Below are 11,891 nucleotides of genomic sequence, written 5' to 3' on the forward strand. Positions count from 1 at the left end.
AGCTAGAGGAGAAAAGACATCATAAATACCCAGCTTGCCACATATAAATGATAAGAAGATGTAACGGGTTTAGTGAGATTATCAGCTACTTGCTCTCGAGATGACACATGTTTGAGAGAGATTATTCCTGCTTGAAACTTCTCTCGTATAAAATGATAATCCACCTCAATATGTATAGTTCTTTCATGAAAAACTGGATTTGAAGTGATATGAATGGCTGCTTGATTATCACAATGCAGATTCATGGACCCCTTTTTATAAAAACCTAGTTCGGTAAGAAGGGTCCTGATCCATAAAAGTTTACTAACGGTATGGGCCATAACTCTGTATTCTGCTTTGGCGCTAGATCTTGCAACCACATTTTGCTTCTTACTTTTCCATGTAACCAAGTTTCCCCCAACCAGAGTACAATATCCTAACATAGATTTTCTATCATCAGGAGATCCAGCCCAATCTGCATCTGAGAAGCCTTCTATGTTGAAGTGCCCATGTTTTTTATACAGTAATCCTCTTCCTGGAGCTCCTTTTAGATAACATAATATTCTCTCTAAAGCCTGCCAGTGGGTAATTTGTGGTTTGTGCATGAATTGACTCACCACACTTACAACATATGATATGTCTGGCCTAGTTACCGTGAGATAAATCAGTTTTCCCACGAGCCTTTGATATTTGCCAATATCAATATCTTCTTCATTTGAGGCACATAATTTTACATTTGTATCCATAGGTGTGTCAACTGGTCTACAACCCTTCATTCCTGTTTCTTCAAGGAGATCCAAGACATATTTCCTTTGAGATAATATTATCCCATGTTTGGATTGAAGAACTTCTATACCCAAAAAATATTTAAGCATACCAAGGTCTTTAGTCTTGAATTCCTGACATATCATCAGCTTCACCTCTTGTATGCTCAAAGCATCATCACCGGTTAAGATAATATCATCCACGTATACGGCCAATAATATTTTCCCTTTGACCGTATCTTTATAATATACGGGATGATCAATTGAGCACCGATGAAAACCAAACCGTAGGAGTGCTTGACTAAATTTATCAAACCAAGCCCGAGGGGACTGCTTAAGCCCATATAAAGACTTTTTTAACCGGCATACTGACTCCCCCTCAACCACATAACCAGGTGGTTGAACCATATAAATTTCCTCACTGATATCACCATTTAAAAAAGCATTTTTAACATCCAACTGATAGACGGGCCATGAGGAGTTAGCAGCAATAGATAAGATGATGCGTACCAAATTCAATTTTGCAACAGGAGAGAAGGTCTCCTCATAATCTATCCCATAGCACCACGTATAGCCCTTAGCAACCAGTCGAGCTTTAAGACGAGCAACCGATCCATCTGGATTATGTTTCACCAAAAAAACCCATCGACAACCAACCGGTCTTTTACCTTTTGGGAGTGATGTTAAGTACCAGGTTTGGTTTTCGTATAAGGCGTGCATTTCTTCATCCATAGCTGCCTTCCATCCTGGATGTCTCAGAGCCTCCTGATATGACTGCGGAACGGAAGTAGAAGAAAGGGACACAAGAAATTGAAAACACTCAGAAGACAAGCGATGGTGAGACATAAAATTTGAGATAGGATGCGAAGTAGTACATGAGCGACGTTCTTTTCTTAAAGCAATAGGCCGAGTATCAAATTCAGGCCCATACATAGGAGGAGAAGGACTTAACTCGGATGGATCCGACAACTCCACAGGTGAAGGTACGGCCGGTGCATCAGGGGATGGATCCACTTCAAGATTGAATGGCACAAGCGGACAAGGAGTAGTAGAAGGACAAGTCCATCCTGGAGGAGCATCATGAGAGGAGTAGAAGGGAGTGTCCTCAAAGAAAGTCACATCCCTAGAGATAAACATCCTCCGAGGGGTAGGATTGTAACAGACATAACCTTTCTGGGTGCGAGAGTATCCCAAAAAAATGCACTTCATAGACCGAGGATCAAGTGTATTTTTATGTGGAGATGTAACATGAACAAAACACGTACATCCAAACACTTTCAAAGGAAGAGAAAAAAGATCTTCACCATTAAATAACACAGAGTAAGGAGTTTTATGATGAAGGACTGATGAAGGTAACCTATTAATGAGAAAGCATGTTGTAAGTATAGCATGAGGCCAATAGAAATAGGGTACCTTCATGGAGTAGAGGAGGCCCCGAGCAACTTCAAGAAGATGACGATTCTTCCTTTCAGCAACACCATTTTGTTGAGGAGTATAGGCACATGATGTTTGATGAATAAGCCCATTACTCTCACAAAATGATTTGAAGTCATGAGACATGTATTCCTTAGCATTATCAGATCTAAGGGTTTGAATTTTCTTCCCAAATTGTGTCAAGACCATAGCATGAAAATTTTTAAACAAAGGAAGAATTTCAAAACGCTCTTTAAATAGATATAACCAAGTCACTCGAGTAAAATCATCAACAAAAATGAAAAAATATTTAACTTGGGAAATATTTGAGACACATAAAGGGCCCCATACATCAGAATGTATTAGCTCAAACGAAGCAGTACTTGTAGTTGTAAGACGAGAAGAATATGTACTCCTGACATGTTTACTTAATTGACAAACCTCACAACTGAAATTAGAAAGTCCTTTTAAAGATGGAACCAAAAAACGAAGTGAAGGAGTAGACGGATGACCAAGTCGGTTGTGCCAAATTTGGGCCTCAGATGTAGTGGACGATAATGCAACTAATGGTGGAAGAGTGAAGTAGTACAAACCCCCCTTTTCATGGCCACCACCAATTACCCACTTCGTAGTGAGATCCTGAAAGACACAAGAAGATGGTGAGAAGGTGATAGAGCAATTTAATTGTTTGTCAATTGGCTAACCGAGAGAAAATTTAAAGGAAATTGAGGAACAAACAAAACATCTTGAAGGGGAATAGATGAAGTAAGAGAGGAGGAACCTTTGCCAAGGACCTTGGTTTGGGTACCATCAGCAATAGTAACGAATTTATGAGGATAACAAGGAGATAAGGACTGCAACAAGTGTTTGTTACCTGATAGATTTTGGGAGGCCCTAGAGTCGATGATGCAAGAGGAAGAGGAAGAAGAGGAAGAAAGTATACCTGAGGCAATAGTAGTGGCAACAGTAGATGATGAGGGAATAGAGGATTCCATGAAGGACTTCATTTTCTGAAATGCAGCATAGTCCTCTGTCGTAAGAGTCACATTTCCGGATGATGATTCAGCCTTATCTTCCTTTTTCTCAACGTTGACTGAGACTGGGTTAGCTGTGGCCCAATCAGGCTTGCCATGAAGTTTCCAGCATGATGCCACAAGGTGGTTCTGACGACCACAATAAGTGCAAAGTTGAGGCTCAATACGAAAATAATTCTGACCCGTTCTACCACCTCTATTTTCAGCCACTCTCATAGTTCGACCCCCTCTAATATTTCTGCCTCGTCCTCGGGATGAGAAAGATGTTCCCCGATTGCCAGAGAACATCGTCGATGGAGCATCAATAGGAGGAGGGGATGGATCCGGTATCCGAAGTAATGTAGCACTAATATCATCGAAGGATGGAAGAACAAAAGAACTTAAAAGCTGAGTTTTGGCCAGCTCAAGGTATGGTTTAATATTCGATAAGAAAATGGCTGTTGCCAAAGTTTCTCTTTGTCGTTCTTGAATGGCAATATCAGTGGAATATGGCTGAGCTAGTTTCCATTCTTGAAGACCTCAAAACCGTGCCAAAAATTCGTGAATATTATCTCCATGTTTCGTATGCAGCATGTTTTGTAATACATCATATATTTTTTGTAATGAAGCAGTGCTTGAGTAAAGCTTGGCACAAGTGTCCCATATGTTCTTGGTGGTTTCCAAGTGGACCACATTGTTGGCCACCTGCTCTTCTATGCTATTAATGAGCCAACTTATCACCATGTTATCATCCTTAACCCACTTGTGGTAGGACGCATCTTCTTCATCAATCGGAGGAGGAAAGTTAACAATGTGGCTCAAGAGGTCACGAGTAATAAGAACCCTCCGAACCGATTGTGACCAGCTCATGTAATTGAAGAGACCTCTAAGTGGAATTGTAGTAATACGGAGTATATCACTCTTATTACTATTGTATCCAATCTCCATGATGAGGCATGTAAAATATGGAGGTCAAGGGAAAAGGTCTTCTTCAAAGAACAATTACTCAATGTAATTTGAAGAACCCGTAGACCAAATCAATCACCAACAAAAGAAAACAAGAACCAATTTCTTTCACAAGGGCAAGCACCAAATTATCAACAAATTTGTGCCTTTAGAAAGTGATAATAACATCCAGCCATCACTCAACTTCTCTTGTATTCATAAGAACAAAGAGAGGAAAGTAGATGCAACCGATTAGGCCTTAATCCAAACTCCAACACAAACGATCAATAGACAAAAATTTAGAGAAGATTTAATGACAAACCAAGACACTTGGAAGAGATTTATCTTTAGCTCATGGGAGACTTCAACGTAAAAAAAAATTCAATTGTTGAAGTTAAAAAAAAAAGGGAAGTACAAAGGGTAAATGACTACTGGAAGAACCAATTTCTTTCACAAGGGCAAGCACCAAATTATCAACAAATTTGTGCCTTTAGAAAGTGATAATAACATCCAGCCATCACTCAACTTCTCTTGTATTAATAAGAACAAAGAGAAGAAAGTAGATGCAACCGATTAGGCTTTAATCCAAACTCCAACACAAACGAGCAATAGACAAAAATTTAGAGAAGATTTAATGACAAACCAAGACACTTGGAAGAGATTTATCTTTAGCTCATGGGAGACTTCAACATAAAAAAAAATTCAATTGTTGAAGTTAAAAAAAAGGGAACTACAAAGGGTAAATGACTAGTGGAATTTCATCAAACATATAATGGGCATCCAACAACATAACACAAACCCATGAGCAACCTTAAGTAGGAGAAGATACAGCAACATGTGCTGGAATTTTACCTCAAATGAGATGGATCCAAATTACATAAAGGTAATTGAATTTCACCCATCAATCTTAATAAGATGCAAACAACAAATGATCTTGATCACTCATGTAATAGATTTACAAGAAGTCAAGATTATAACATCAATTTAGTCATAAAAATAAATCTTTACAACATATAAAGATTTATCTTGACTTGATGTGACTCAAAATTCAAGAAGTAAAGAAAAACAATAAAAAGGAGTATGTAAATAAGAAAAGGAAACAAAAAAAACATAAATAAGAAGAGTATGAACTTATCTCTTCATGACTGAACTCCTTTTACAACTTCATGAACAAATTTCATAATAACTCCATGAAAAGATCCTAAACTCCTTGCTCTGATACCATGTAGAATTTAGGATCTCATGAAAGGAACTTTAGATTAACAAGAAAGAAGAAGAAGAAGAAAATAGAAGGACAAGAGAAGAAGAGCAGCGTGAAAGGAGAGAGTTTGGATTAAGGGAGAAGAGGGTTGCGTCAAAAAGAAAAATGAGGGCTGGACGAATTTGTGGAAAGAGAGAAGAGTGCTTCAATGCCCTACCTCTTAGCTAATGCCTTTATTTATAGTTTTACAATGCCCTTAGGGCTACAACTTGATAAAACAAAAGACATAAAAGGAACACATATTTACACTTCTATGCCATCTTTATGGAAAACACCATATTTTACACATATGCCACTCCTTTGACGTGTGGGCTTCTTGTCTTGAGCTCGTGGGCTTGAGCCCATCTTCCAATGACATATGGTTTGGGAGTCAACACTTGGTTAAAAATGCCTCGCCCCCCCTTTTTCGATGATTGCAAAACCTAATATATATATATAAAAAGAGTTTACAATCCTTAAAAATCATAGATACTTTTTGGAATTATATCTCTCAGCATTTGTATATTTGCAATTTGGATGTTAGATATTTTTTGAAATTCAAACTTGAGTTTTCACTCTCCCTTTTTTCTCGTAAAAAAAAAGATAAGGGAACTAGATCACAACAAAATAAAAATATTAGAGTTTATGTATGCAAAAAATTGAAAACTATAATAAATTTAAGTGAAGAAATTGTTTTCACGCACAAAAAATGAATACCAATGTTTTGTTATCGATGTTTGGGAAATTCCATTAGTAGCTAATAGCTTGGAATTTGATAAGAAAGAGATTTCTAATTGATCATAACAGGTTTTAAATATGGATATTCATGCCAGAAACATGTTGAAGATGCAAATGACCTAATGGTCAAAAAATTTAAAGGAGTAGAAAAAATTAAATTCTCAAGTTAACGTGCGGTGGGATATTCAACCGAGCCAAACAACCCACTTTTTGCACATTTAAAAAAATCTGACCTAACAATCATAGATCATCGTAAGCGTTTTGATCGATTAATGATGCGTAACAACTATAATTTTTGCTAGAAATGACTTAAGGTTTGGGAGTCACCACTCAGTTAAAAATGCATCACTCACCCTTTTACAATGATTGAAAAACCTAATATATAAAAAACTAAAAGTGTTTACAATGCCTAAAAACCGCATATACTTTTTGGAATTATCTCTCTTTTCTATTGTGCTTATTCATTTTGGATGTTCAACTTTTTTTCAAAATCCAAACACTTGTTTTGTCTCTCTCTTTTTTCTCTTAAACAATAAGATAAGGCAAAAAGATCACAACAAAATGAAAATTTTAGAGTTTATGTATGCAAAAAATAAAAAACTATAATAAATGTAAGTAAAGAAAATTATTTCGTGCACTAAAACGGAACACCAAAGTTTTGTTATCCAAGTTTGGGAAATTCCACTAGTACAACCCCTAATAGCTTGGTGGAATTTGGTAAGAAAAAGATTTCTAATGGATCCTAACATGTTTTAAATATGGATAAGCATGTCTGACACATGTTGAAGATAAAAATGACCTAATGAACCAAAATTTTCAAGGACTAGAAAAAAATTAAATTCTCAAGTTAACGTGTGCTGGGATATTTACCAGAGCCAAACAACCCACTTTTTGCCTATTTACAAAAAGCTGACGTAACAATCATAGATCATCATAAAGGTTTTGATCGATTAATGATATGTAACGGCCATAATTTTTGATAGAAAAGACTTATGGTTTGGGCGTCAACACTTAGTTAAAAATGCATCCCCCGACCCCCCCCCCCCCCCCCCCTCCCCTTTTTCGATGATTGCAAAACCTAATATATAAAAACAATAAAAGATTTTACAATCCCTAAAAATCACAGATTCTTTTTGGAATTATCTCTCCCAGCATTTATGTATTTCCATTTTGGATGTTATTTTTTTTTTCAAATCCAAACTTTAGTTTTCACTCTCCTTTTTTTTCGTAAACAAAAAGATAAGGCAAATAAATCACAAAAAAATGAATATTTAAGCGTTTATGTATGCCTAAAATAGAAAGCTATAATAAATGTAAGTGAAGAAATTTTTTTGACATACTAAAAATGAACACCAAAGTTTTGTTATCCATGTTTGGGAAATTCCACTAGTATAACCCCTAATAGCTTGGTATATTTATAAGAAATATATTTCTAATCAATCCTAACATGTTTTAAATATGGATATGCATGCATGAAACATGTTGAAGATGCAAATGACCTAATGATCCAAAAATTTCAAGGTGTAGAAAAAAATAAAATTTTCTTGTTAACATGCGGTGCGATATTCAACCTCACCAAACAACCAATATTTTGCCTATTGACAAAAAGAAGACCTAACAATCATGGATCATCGTAAAGGTTTTGATCAATTAATGATGCGTAACGGCTATAATTTTTGTTAGAAATGACTTATGGTTTGGGAGTCAACATTACGTTAAAAATCCCTTGCCCCCCCCCCCCCCCCCCCCCCCCCCCCCCCCCCCCCTCCCCTCCCCTCCCTTTTCCGATGATTGCAAAACCTAATATATATAAAATTTAAAGAGATTACAAGCCTTAAAAATCACAGATACTTTTTTGAATTATCTCTCTCAGCATTTGTGCATGTCCATTTTAGATTTTCAATTTTTTTTCCAATGCAAACTTGATTTTTCACTCTCCATTTTTTCTCATAAACAAAGAGATCACGCAAATAGATCACAAAAAAATAAAAATTTGAGTGTGTAAGTATGCAAATAATGGAAAACTATTATAAATGTAAGTGAAGAAAATTTTTTCACCCACTAAATTTGACTTCCAAAGTTTTGTTATCCATGTTCGGGAAATTCCACTAGTACAACCCCTAATAGCTTGAAATTTTATAAGAAAGAGATTTCTAATTGATACTCACATGTTTTAAAGATGGATATAATTGATACTAGCATGTTTTAAAGATGGATATGCAAGGTTGAAACATGAAGAAGATGCAAATGACCTAATGATCCAAAATTTTCAATGTGTAGAAAAAATTAAATTCTCAAGTTAACGTGTGGTGGGATATTTACCTGAGCCAAACAACCCACTTTTTGCCTATTTACAAATAGCTGACGTAACAATAATCGATCATTGTAAAGGTTTTGATCGATGATTGATGTGTAACGGCTATAATTTTTGTTAGAAATGTCTTATGATTTGGAAGTCAACACTCAATTAAAAATGCCTCACCCCCCCCCTTTTCTGACGATTGCAAAACCTAATATATATAAAAGTAAAAGAGTTTAAAATCCCTCAAAATCACAGATTCTTTTTAGAATTATCTCTCTCTGAATTTGTTCATTTGCATTTTGAATGTTCAATTTTTTTTCAAATCCAAACTTGAGTTTTCACTCTCCCTTTTTTCTCGTAAAAAAAAAAGATAAGGCAAATAGATCACAACAAAATGAAAATTTTAGAGTTTATGTATGAAAAAAATTGAAAATTATAATAAATGTAAGTGACTAAAAAATTTTCACGCACTAAAAATGTACGCCAATGTTTTGTTCTCCAGGTTTGGGAATTTCCACTAGTAGCTAATAGCTTGGAATTTGATAAGAAAGAGATTTCTAATTGATCCTAACATGTTTTAAATATGGATATGTATACCTAAAAAATATTGAAGATGCAAATGACCTAATGATCCATAAATTTCAAGGAGTAGAAAAAATTAAATTCTCATGTTAACGTGCGGTGGGATATTCAACCGAGCCAAACAACCCACTTTTTACCCATTTACAAAAAGCTGACCTCAAAATCGTAGATGATTGTAAGAGTTTTGATCAATTAATGATGGGTAACGGCTATAAGTTTTGTTTGAAATGACTTATGGTTTCGGAGACAACACTCAGTTAAAAATTCCTCGCCCTCCCTTTACAATCCCTAAAAATCGCAGATATTTTTTGTAATTATCTCTCTTTGCATTTATGCATTTGTATTATGGATGTTCAATTTTTTTTCCAATCCAAACTTGAGTTTTCACTCGCCCTTTTTTTATCGTAAACAAAAAGATAAGGAAAATAGATCACAACAAAAATAAAATTTTAGAGTTGATGTATGCAAAAAGTTGAAAACTATAATTAATGTAAGAGAAGAAAATTATTTCACGCACTAAAAATGAACACCAAAGTTTTGTTATCCATGTTTGGGAAATTTCACTAGTACAACCCCTAAGAGGTTGGTGGAATTGATAAGAAAGAGATTTCTAATTGATCCTAACATGTTTTAAATATGGATATGCATTTCTGAAACATGTTGAAGATGCAAATGACCTAATAATCCAAAAATTTCAAGGAGTAGAAAAATTAAATTGTGAAGTTAACATGCAGTGGGATATTCAATCGAGCCAAACAACCCACTTTTTGCGTATTTACAAGAAGCTGACCTAACAATCATAGATCATCGTAAACATTTTGATTGATTAATGATGGTTAACGGCTATAATTTTTGTTAGAAATGGCTTATGGTTAGGGAGTCAACACTCAGTTAAAAATGCCTCGCCCTCCCTTTTTCGTTGATTGAAAAAACAAATATATAAAAAATTAAAAGATTTTACAGTCTCTAAAATTATCAGATACTTTTTGGAATTATCTCACTCTGCATTTGTGCATTTGCATTTTGGATGTTCAATTTTTTTTCAAATCCAAACTTGAGTTTTCACTCTCGCTTTTTTCGCGTAAACATAAAAGATAAGGCAAATAGATCACAAAAAAATGAAAATTTAAGATTTTATGTGTACAAAAAATTGAAAACTATAATAAATGTAAGAAAATAAAATTATTTCTCGAACTAAAAATGAACACCAAAGTTTTGTTATCCTTGTTTGGGAAATTCCACTAGTACAACCTATAATAGTTTGGTGGAATTTGATATAAAAGAGATTTCTAATTGATCCTAACATGTTTTAAATATGGATATGCATGCCTGAAACATGCTGAAGATGCAAGTGACCTAATAATCCAAAAATTTCAAGCAGTAGAAAAAATTAAATTCTTAAGTTATCGTGTGGTGGGAAATTTACCAGAGCCAAATAACCCACTTTTTGCCTATTTTACATAAAGGGGACCTAACAATCATAGATTATCGTAAATATTTTGATCGATTAATTATTGTGTAACGGCTATTATTTTTGTTAGAAATGACTTATGGTTTGGGAGTCAACACTCAATTACAAATGCCTCGCCCCGCCGTTTTCGATGATTGCAAAACCTAATATATAAAAACTAAAAGAGTTTACAATCCTTAAAAATCACAGAAACGTTTTCGAATTATCTCTCTCAGCATTTTTGCATTTCCATTTTGGATGTTAAATTTTTTTTCAAATCCAAAATTGAGTTTTCACTCTTCCATTTTTCTTGTAAACAAAAAGATAAGGCAAATAGATCACAACAAAATGAAAATTTTAGAGTTTATGAAAAAAATTGAAAGCTATAATAAATGTAAGTGAGGAAAATTATTACACGCACTAAAAATGAACACCAAAGTTTTGTTATCCATGTTTGGGAAATTCCACTAGTACAACCCCTAATAGCTTGGTGGAATTTTATAAGAAAGAGATTTCTAATTGATCTTATAATGTTTTAAATGTGGATATGCATGCCTGAAACATGTTGAAGATACAAATGACCTAGTGATCCAAAAATTTCAAGGAGTTGAAAAAATTAAATTCTCAAGTTAACGTGTGGTGGGATATTTACTTGAGTCAATCAACCCACTTTTTGCCTATTTTACAAAAGGCAGATCTAACAATCATAGATCATCATAAATGTTTTTATCGATTAATGATGTGTAACGGCTATAATTTTTGTTAGAAATGACTTATGGTTTGGGAGTCAACACTCAATTAAAAATGCCTCGCTCCCCCTTTTTCGATGATTGCAAAACCTAATATATAAAAAACTTAAAGAGTTTACAATCCCTAAAAAATACAGATTCTTTTTGGAATTATCTCTTTCTGCATTTGTGCATTTGCATTTTGGATGTTCAATTTTTTTTAAAATCCACACTTGAGTTTTCACTGTCCCTTTTTTCTCCTAAACATAAAGATAATGCCAATATGATGCGTACAAAGGATGGTTTTACACTGTTATATTGTGGGACCTACCATGGAGTCACATGCTAGTGGGACCCACCAACATAGGTTGGTTTTACTCTGTTATATTGCGGGACCCACCATGGAGGCACAAGCTAATGGGACCCACCATGAAAACATCGACAAAATTTACTCTACTACAATGTGGGACCAACCATGGAGTCAGAAATTGGTGGGACCCACCATGAGATTTCGTGGGACTCATAAGGATAGCCACAAGTTGGCAATCTATCCTAGAATGGCAGGTGGTTAGAAGATCTTGTGGGATCCACAAGGATATCCACGAGTTGGCAACATATCTCGGAAGATCTCGTTTGCAATATATTAGGATTCTATTTACATCAAGTTACCGTAAGTAGTTTTCTTTAATTGAATGTAATTAGGGAAAGGGTTTATTCTATCTAGATTCTACCACGTC

The sequence above is a fragment of the Aristolochia californica genome, unplaced genomic scaffold, assembly GCF_029961685.1.
Source record: "Aristolochia californica isolate CCGP_79_NKW_82.1479 unplaced genomic scaffold, dmAriCali1.0.hap1 SCAF_8, whole genome shotgun sequence".
Lineage (NCBI taxonomy): Eukaryota > Viridiplantae > Streptophyta > Magnoliopsida > Piperales > Aristolochiaceae > Aristolochia > Aristolochia californica.